The 9,812-nt window shown below is 34.9% G+C and overlaps 1 long non-coding RNA gene across 1 annotated transcript; it reads right to left on the bottom strand.

Annotated features, from left to right (window-relative positions):
- Nucleotides 1-5,911: 5,911 nt before the first annotated feature.
- Nucleotides 5,912-7,166, bottom strand: LOC140179709 (uncharacterized). The gene is made up of 2 exons (XR_011873518.1): nucleotides 6,381-7,166; nucleotides 5,912-6,305 (listed from the first exon to the last, which is right to left on the bottom strand). It is a non-coding gene; the product is annotated as an uncharacterized lncRNA (long non-coding RNA).
- Between the last annotated feature and the right edge of the window lie 2,646 nt (nucleotides 7,167-9,812).

The raw sequence follows: 9,812 nt of genomic DNA, 5'->3' as shown, positions 1-9,812 counted from the left end.
CTCTTTATTCCTAGAAAAGACCGAACTCGTAAAATTATTGACCAGATTTCAGTGGAACATTATTACCGTGTTAATTTTTTTCTTGCAACAATTGACACATAATTGCAAGAGTTTAATGGAAGATTCAATGATAATATGGTGAAATTGCTTGCTTTAAATTCAATTTTAGATCTCAGAGATAATTATAAGTTTTTCAATATCGACAAAATATGTGAATTAGTAGAACAGTTTTATCTAGATGATTTCAATAACTAAGAGAAATTTCACATTTGCAAGCTCAATATTATGAACATGATGTTCCTAATCACGTTGAATTAAGTAAGTTGTGCACAATTTTCAAGTTATGTCAAAGGTTAATGAATACAAAAAAATCTTTAACATATTATTTGATTGATCATTTGATTCACTTGGTATTAATTCTTCCAGTTTCAACTACTTCAATTGAGAGATCTTTTTCAGCTATGAATATTATGAAAAATAGATTTAAAAACAAAATAAAATATGAATTTTTTGCTAATTATCTTTTGATTTACATTGAAAAGAAGATTTTTCAAAAATTTAATACAAATTTTATTATCGATAAATTTTATGATATAAAAAAATTAACGTATACCACTTTATTAATAAAAAATACAGACATAATTTTATATTTTAAAATATATTTTCTATTCATATATTTTTATAATGTATCTTACATCATATAATTTATTTATATAAATTTTATTTTAATATTATATATATTATTAATCCTCATAAAAATATTTTTGAATCTTCTGTGCCTGTCTTTAATATGTATAATTGAGTTATATAATCTATTTTATTATCTCTTTTCACTCCTTTTTACTACTTATCTTTCTTCTGTGAAATTACATTATTTACATTCATTTGATTTTGTTTTTCCTTCTCCTATAACTCCTTTGATTACTCTATATTTTTAATATTAATATTATTATCTTTAATATATGTAATTAAATTATAAAACCTATTTTATTATATCCATCTTTTTACTCATTTTTATTACGTATCTTTCTTATATGAAGTTACATTCACACGCTTATTTACATTTTTCTTCTCCCATGATCCGTTGTCCCTCAATCTTTTCCGTTCCCTATTTAAGTAAGTATAGAGTAAATTATCAATTATGTTCTCGAATTTGTAAAACGCTGACAATAATAATTCTAATATTTGTTAACGATAATTATATCTTCGAAAATTTTAAAAACGCTACAAATTTGTCCAATCGTGAGGAGAATCCTTTTCCATCAAATGAAGCTTGGTGATGTGGCAAATGGAATTCCAACGTGGCATCTGTTAAGAACTTCAATCCATTTTCTTCCTGTATCCTTAATTTATGAAATCTTAATTGCCCAATTCAAATGAAATGACCAAATTAACCTTAAGTGAAACACCATATTTAACTAAGACTAAATTGGACGCGCGAAACTGAAGAGTTTCTTGGTGGTGGTCTCTGTTTGTCTTCGTCTCTTGTCTTTTTATATTCGTCTCTTGGAATTAGTAACGTCACATGCAGTCTCACGTTTGGCGTTGATATTCAATGAAGAAACCGCCATCGAACAACCAAGGTTTGGGTAAGCATTTTATGTTTCTGTTGTTCTTATTATCAATCGGTTGGGGTTTGCAATGGAGGTTTGATGATGTTGTTTTGATGTGTTGTGTTATCTGATTATGACTTTTGTGATAATTTTTGTTAGATGGCAACGAATATCACGTTTGTTTATCACCATCGGGGTTGGTTAGAGAAGGATGCGGATGGTGTGCTGAAGTATAATGGTAGTTTAGTGAGTATCATCGAGAGGGTGCATGTTGATACATGTAATCTATTCCTTGTTGAAGGCTTGTTTTTAGATTTAGGTTACACTAGGTATAATGAAGTTTATTGGTTGGAGCCATGGATAGATTTAGCTAACGGGTTACGGGTGCTCAAAAGGGATGCCGATGTGGTTAAGTTGTGTGATGCTGCACTGAGAAATGAAAACAGGGTCCACTTGTATTTTAAGCATCCAGTTGATGCGGATCCAGAGTATGTTGATGAGGCTGAGGTTTTTAATGATGAAAAAGTTGAGGTACCTCCTTCAGAAGATCAGCAAAATCATCACCAGGATCCCCCACAAAATGAAGAGCATGGAGGATCTGATAATACAGAAGTAGAGGGAGCTCCTTCAAAAAATCAAAGAAATCATCAAGATGATCCCCCACAACACGAGGAGCAGCAGCAAGAAGAGGATGAACCAACGTTGAGCAAAGGGGGGAATGATAAAGCATTGCAAAATGACATGGCTACTGAAAAGCTATCTAATCAAACTCAGGCTGCAACAATTGAAAATGAGGCCCCCAATTTAGGAGACAACCATGAGACACATGTTGAAGACCAGGAGGGACAATCTAATCCTGAAGAAGCTAATGGCAGGAGAAGGAAACACAGGAAGAAACATTCGAGGCCCCAACCATCTGGTAGAGCTCAACCCGCACCACAAAACAATAGTGATGCACATGTAGGTTAGTATATTTATTGTATATTTTTTTTTATCAAAACATGCAGTTATTCATAAATATCATGTTAATAAATTGTAGATCCTAGGAGTAATATTGTTTATTGTTGGGATTCTGTTTTACTTGCCATAAGTTGTCGGTTAATTAATAACCTAATCATATGAATGCATAATGTTGTTGAATTAGATGAGATGCCTTTTGTGGGATTCAAGGTCGGAGGCATCATCCAAGATCCCGTCCATCCGGACAGAGGATTCTGCCACCTAGGAAAGAGAATCAGGCTCGGGTGGTTGTTCCTAACCCAAATGACCATGCATGATGAAGAGCCAACTGAATATCAGTACCACTCTAAGGAGCTGCACACCCTGCCCGTTTCTGATTCTGAGGATGAAAACCCGGTATTCTCTCAGCACAATCCTGATACAAAGTTTGGCAAAATTAGATTGGAGTTAGGAATGGAGTTTGGCACGATGCAACAGTTTAAGGATGCAGTCAGGAAGTACAGTATTCAAATGGGCAAAGAGGCATTTTTTCTCAAGGTTGAACCACATAGATGCAGGGTCATCTGTTACAACGAAACTTGTCCATGGGAGGTTTACTGTACAAGGAGAAACCAGCCACCTAGTTACCAAATAAAAATATTGGTTGATGAGTATACATGTCCTATGAGTAATAGAAGTAGGTCAGTCACTTGTAAATGAGTTTCGGAGGAGTTGATTAGCAAGATTAGGATCTGTCTCAACTTGTCCCATAGAGAGGCTCGAGATATGTTCAAGGTTGAGTTTGATATATGTGTCGGAGAGAGGATGATGTTTAGGGCAATGGAAAAGGCTAAGGATGTCATTGAGGGCACAGAAAGGGAACAATATTTGAAGTTAAGGACTTACTTGAATGAGCTCCGTAAGGCCAACCCAGGATCCACTTGCCATATGAGCACAACCCCACAACAGGAAGGGTTGCCTAAGTTTAGAAGTCTATACATCTGTCTAGATGTCTGCAAAAAGGGATTCAAGTAAGGATGTAAGCCTTTTCTATGCCTTGATGGAGCATTTTTGAAGGGTTATTTTGGGGGGTAGCTGTTGACAGCCATTGCTCAGGATGCCAACAATCATCTATTCCCAGTTGCATATGGAGTAGTTGATGCAGAAATAAAGAAAAACTGGAAAGAATTTCTAGAATATTTGTTGGCAGATATCGGGGATCATAGACAATTTGATTGGCACTTCATGTCAGACAAGTAAAAGATTAGTCTTTAACTTGTGTGTTCAATTATTTTATAGTATACGTTGTCTAACTAAGTCATTGATAGGGGCTAATTTTTGCTCAACAAGAAGTTATGCCAGAGGTTAATCACAGGTTTTGTACTATGCATATGTGGAGGAATTTCAATAAGCGCTGGAAAGACCTAGAACTTAAACAGTTGCTATTTCAATGTGCAAGGGCATTGACTGATCAGAAATTTAATGAAGGTATGGATGCAATCAAGAGAATTAATACTTCTGCCTGGAAATATTTGTCTACGTATGAGCAAGAAACTTAGTCAAGGTCAAGATTCTCTGCTTGGCCTAAAATGGATAACATAATGAATAATAATGCTGAATCACTTAATGCAACAATGGTGGGGCTAAGAGGCAAGAGCATCGTTACCATGCTAGAGGAGATTAGATATTACCTCATGAAGACTATGGAAACGCATAAAGATGCACTAATGGCCTACACGGGCAAATTGGCTCCTATCCAAACAAGCAGATTGGAGAAGAAAAAGAAGGAAGAAAATTATTGGGAAGCTCAATGGGTGGGAGATGATGACCACAATGTCTTTGAAGTTAGAAGGCATGGTCGAACAGTTCGAGTCAACACTCAGGAAAGGACTTGCACTTGTAGAAAGCGGCAACTGATAGGTCTGCCATGCTGTCATGGAGTTGCTGCAATTCAAAGAAAAAATCAATGGCCAGAAGATTATGCCCACCATTGGCTGACTATGGAGGCATACAATAGAACGTACCACATCAACACTGTCCTTAGTCAAGAATATTGGACTGATGCAGAGGGCCTGCCATGTCTCCCACCACCTTACAAGAGGCCAATAGGAATGCCTACAAAGAAGAGAGCTCGACATGAATCAGAGAGACAGAGTGAGAGCTAGTACAAAATTAAGAGGAGCTATAGAAAAATAAATTGTAAATATTGCAAAAAGGTAAATAAAAACTCACTTGTTCCATAATTCTTGCTGTTGACTGTTCTCATCTATTGATGCCTGGAATGATGTTGTCTTCATAAGTAGGACATAATTTCAGAACCTGTCCTGATAAGAAGAATCATGTTGCAGATGAGGAAGATGCAGATGCACAGCAAGCACTTCAAGCAGGTCAGCCAGCAACAGGAGCAAATGTGCTACTCATGGGCTTAGAAGACATGTCAGACTCAGAGTATGAGATGTTTTGGGAGAAAACCATGGATGCAGTAGAAGAGGAGCTCACACAAGTTCACCCACACTCTAAAGTTGATGAAGAGGTAGCACATATCTCAATAACTGCTGTTTACAGTAACTTCACATGTAGTAATTAGATTTAATTTATTGTAGGCCAACATGAACATATCCGGTTCAACAAGTCATGGTGCTAGAAGGATAGCTGCTAGATCCAACCTTGCAAGGAGAGCACCAAGATCTACCAAAAGTGCTACAACAACTCCTAAAACTCCCTCCAATACTGTTGCTGCTGCTGCTGCATCTACTAGCAGGAAAAGAATCAGAGTAAAGATGCCTATTATGAGGCCCCCATTAGCCCAACCCCATCTGAGGCCCACAGCTATAGCTCCAGCAGCCCAACCCCATGTTAGGCCCAACAACCACTCCAAGGCCCAACCCACCATTTAGGCCCCCACAAATAAGACCCGTTGCACGTGCTTCAAATGCTGCTACTGGTTCAGGAGTTCCAGACTCCACAAGGACTCTAGTTGTGTCAAATGAAACTATGAATGGAGCATCTAAAACAATCACTTCTAGGTTCTCTAAGTTCATGCTAAATCTGTCAGCTTGAAGGAGACTTGGCTGTATAATTAGTTCATCTTTTGGGTTATAAGTTAATGTTTAGTTGCAATGGTTTTTTAACTTTTTGGGTTGTATGTTGATATTTAGTATGAATGGTTATTGCCCTTTGTTGGACAATTTGAGTGTTTTGGTGTCTGGTATTAAGACTGATTAGCCAGTATATAGTATTTTGGTTGGAACAATTTGTGCTAATGCTTAATGTTATGCAGACCAATTATTTTGGTTTTAATCTTGTGCTTTTAGCAAATTTGATTTCTTAAGTCTATTTAAACTTAGTTAACGTCTGAGTTACCTGTTTAGTTAGTTGCACTTCACTCCATTGATGCTTTTGTTAGTGATGCAATCGAATTCAAGACACAGATCCATTTCATTAACAAGTAAGTAAATAGCCACAACAATGTCAACATAACTTCTATGCAACAATAACACATAACATTCATCAATAAACCCTGTCCTGCATGCATCCTTTGTCCTATCTAACCAAATAAATTAAACTCATAATCAAACTCAGTACAAGTCCACCCAGAATGATACGTAGAAGCAATTCAACTCTCTTCATCTGCTCTATCATCATCTTTCGATCTCTGTGTATCGTCTCAGTCTCAACACTGGTAAATTTTCCTTTCAAGACTCCACATACATTGCATACTAGTGAGCCATTCTTAGAGCATTCCTCCACCCCAACTGATTCCTCATTAGTTTTGTCCATCCACTGAAAATAACGACACCCAGTGTTCTTCGTCTGCCCAGCACAAAAGCCATTCATCAAGCTCAATTGTCAATAGGGGGACAAATGAAGCAGAAAATTCATACATACCTTCCACAGAGGGCACCTGAAAAACCATCTTCCTGGGTTTCTCCTCGTCTTCGACTTCAACGCCACCACCTGAAGACGGCAGAAGCATATCCCATCATATGGCTTGCTTACATGTTCTTCGAGCCCTTCAGAGCTACTATTTTTCATAGACTGTGTCCTTCGATTATTATTGGACATGACTCTGCTTCCACCATGCATGGCAATGGTTAGGGTTTTGCTTTCTGGTGAAATTGGGAAAATGTTCTCTCTCAAATCTATATAAGGGAGAAAAGGGATTGAAGCCCTTAACGGATGTCACATTGGAATTCCGTTTGCCACATCACCAAGCTCAGTTTAACGGAGAAGGGTTCTCCTCACCGTTGGGCAGATTTGTAGCATTTTTAAAATTTTCGAAGGTACTACTAGAAATAGAATTTTTTCAGACGAAAATTTCAAACGAAATTTATTCCGTCTGAATGACTTTTTCATTTCGGACAAATTTGAGACAAATGTTGAACAATTTTTAGTGGAGATATTGGAATAATATATTCTGTCCTAAATTGTCTAAATTTTGTCCCAAATTTTGGCGCCAAATTTTTTTTAGATGGCGCCAAAATTTTCATACAGATTAGCAACACATTTTGGACAAAAACTATAATTCGTCCGTATTCCATCTGAATATGCGCATTAACTTCAGACGGATTTGAGACGCATTTTGAAAAATGTTAATTCTATCCCAAATTTGTCTATAATTAGTCTTAAATACTTTTATTATAACTAATCCTTCGAAGTGGACAATATTTTTTCTCACAAATTTGGGACGAAAATAGCATCATTTGTAAAATCAGTTTGAAAGTTCATCAATTTTCAAACAGATTTCAAATATTTATTGAAAACTTTTAAAATTTAGTATAAAAATATTATTTATATTTTAAATTAGTCTATGATTTGTCCCAAATATTTTTACTATTCCAAAATAAAGTTTTTTTTCCTAAAATAATCTTAATTATATATAACTTATAAAAAGGTACCATTTTTGTTTGCACCTTTCAATTCCAAAACCTCTTAATCAAAATATGAAATAATCATCATACCAATTAACATCTTATTTATTATTATACATATTTTTAAAAATTGGATTAATAGGTACATTAGAGCTTATTAATGCAGGTTTTTTTTTAAATAAATAAGTAAATAAAATATATTAATTCCCATAATACGCATGCAGAGAAAGCTTTACGAAAACCCGCAGGGCCATTGTTCGCAAAGCACCCGCGAAATGGATTTAGTCGTCATCTCAGGAGGGGCGCACACGAATTGAAACTTCTGGTGGGGAAAGCCATTGTGTGCTTGGCGCCAACGAAATGGGTACTTTTGGTGGGGCAACCATCAAATTTAGTTGGTTTATTTTTAAAATATATTTTTTAATATTTTAAAAAGGGTATAGTATACTTTTTGTCCCTGAACTTTGGCAAAAGTTTCAAAAATACCCTTAAGTTTTATTTTGTTTCAATTTTGTCCAAGAAATTTTCGATTTGCATCAAATATACCCCAACCGCTAAATTTTCAAAAAATTTAAGACCAATCTAACAATAATGCATGAAAATGATGCTTGATTTGCTTGTGTTAAGGGTTGTTCTTATGAAACTGTTGTTGAATTGGTCTTAAATTTTTTGAAAAATTAGCCGCCAAGGTATATTTGATGCAAATCGAAAACTTTTGGGACAAAATTGAAACAAAATAAAACTTAGGAGTATTTTTGAAACTTTTGTCAAACTTCAGGGACAAAAAGTATACTTTACCCTTTTAAAAAATAAAAAAATTATTTAATTTTTTATTAAGTTAATAATTATTTTTATATAATATCAAATATGAAATAAATTACAATCTTAAAATAATTAATTGAATCATTATAGATCAACCATTAAAATATAAAACTAGTAAATTAATCTATTATTCACCATAACTCTTTTAATTCAGGTAGTACGTACTCAGTACTAAATAAAAAAATTTAACAAATATACTTATCCAATCCTAAATTTTAGAACTAAATTGACTATATTTTTATTAGTTTTTTTATATCATTGTATATTATATTTTATTTTTTTTAGTTAAACTTGGAAGACTCTATCTTTTTATTTTTTTATATATTCTATCTTCTTATTTTTTTTATTCTTTTATTTTTATTATATTTAATATTAAATTTCTTATACAAATTTTTATATACCATCGTATATTTAATTTTGACTTTTTTAGTTACCTCATATTATTTTTTAATTTATTCTTTTAATTATTTACATTATAATAATTCAAAATTTAAATATTTTAAAATTATTATTAAATATAATTTTTTTAAAATATCTATCTTTTAAATATCAATATTCTATTCTATAACTTATTGAATATATTTTTGTTGTAATTTTATCCTTTTTAATTTGATATTAAAAATTAGATATAATTTTAATTTTAAAAAAATTGTTATACACAGTTATTTCAATGCCACTTATTATTTACTTTGCGCCAAAAATTAAAACTTTATCAAAATCGCCTTTTAGGTTCAGGAAATTTTAGTTTTTGAGTGCCTTCTCCCTCGTATCACAGCAACATACCTAGGTTAACTTGCCTTCTCCCGCCTTGTGCATGCAGCAACTCATTGACCAGCGGCAGACCCTTAAATGGAGCTCTGATCCGCGATGGATTAGTCCTTGACCTGTTGGGTTGGGGGATACCGTAGGCAACCAAAAAAAAAACTTGCCAAAAACCAAACCTTTTATCAGAACTGTCTTTTGGTTTCATCGTTTCGTGGTCAGTTCTTCATCTCCTTCTCCCTCCTTCTGCGTGCTCTGCCTCCGGTCTGTGGTTGCCGCTTGTGCTTCGCGCTCCTTCTGCGTGCTCTGCCTCTGTCTGTGCGTTGCCGCTCGTGCTTGGCCGCTCTTGCTCTGCCTCCTGTCTCTGGTCTCATACATCCACCACTCCAGCCTCTAATCTCACACCTCAGACCACCTCCACCATCGTCAATCGCAATCCCAGGTACCAGCCTTCACTTCTGAACAACCGCTCCGCCTCCTGCATGTGTTTGCCTCCGCCGGTCTCAGAACCCGCGCCCCTGCCAGCCTCAGACACTGCCCCTTTGCTAGATTGTTCGTGCCTCCTCTTCTCTTTGTGCATCCTCTGCAAGGTTCTAATTTTTGTGAACAGTATTTATTACTCAGCTTTGTTCTTTTTCCCTGTCTTTGCTTCAAGAACCCTAATCATCACCTCAGGTTCTCTCTTTGCTCTGCTTTCCAGTCTATTTTCTTTAATTAATTAGTTAGTTAAAATTTTCATATTGTTAGTGGATTTAAGTGGTTAAGATAGGTTAGGATTAGTTTATTAGATCTTTGTTAACTTGTAAATGTTGGATTATGGCTTTTATGAGTTGAATGCTGCTAAAAATTACTTGATTATGCTAAA

Source organism: Arachis hypogaea, chromosome 16 (genome assembly GCF_003086295.3).
Source record: "Arachis hypogaea cultivar Tifrunner chromosome 16, arahy.Tifrunner.gnm2.J5K5, whole genome shotgun sequence".
In the NCBI taxonomy this organism is placed as follows: Eukaryota; Viridiplantae; Streptophyta; class Magnoliopsida; order Fabales; family Fabaceae; genus Arachis; species Arachis hypogaea.
Note: the sequence above shows the minus strand (reverse complement) of the source record. Positions and strands in the feature narration are given on the sequence as shown.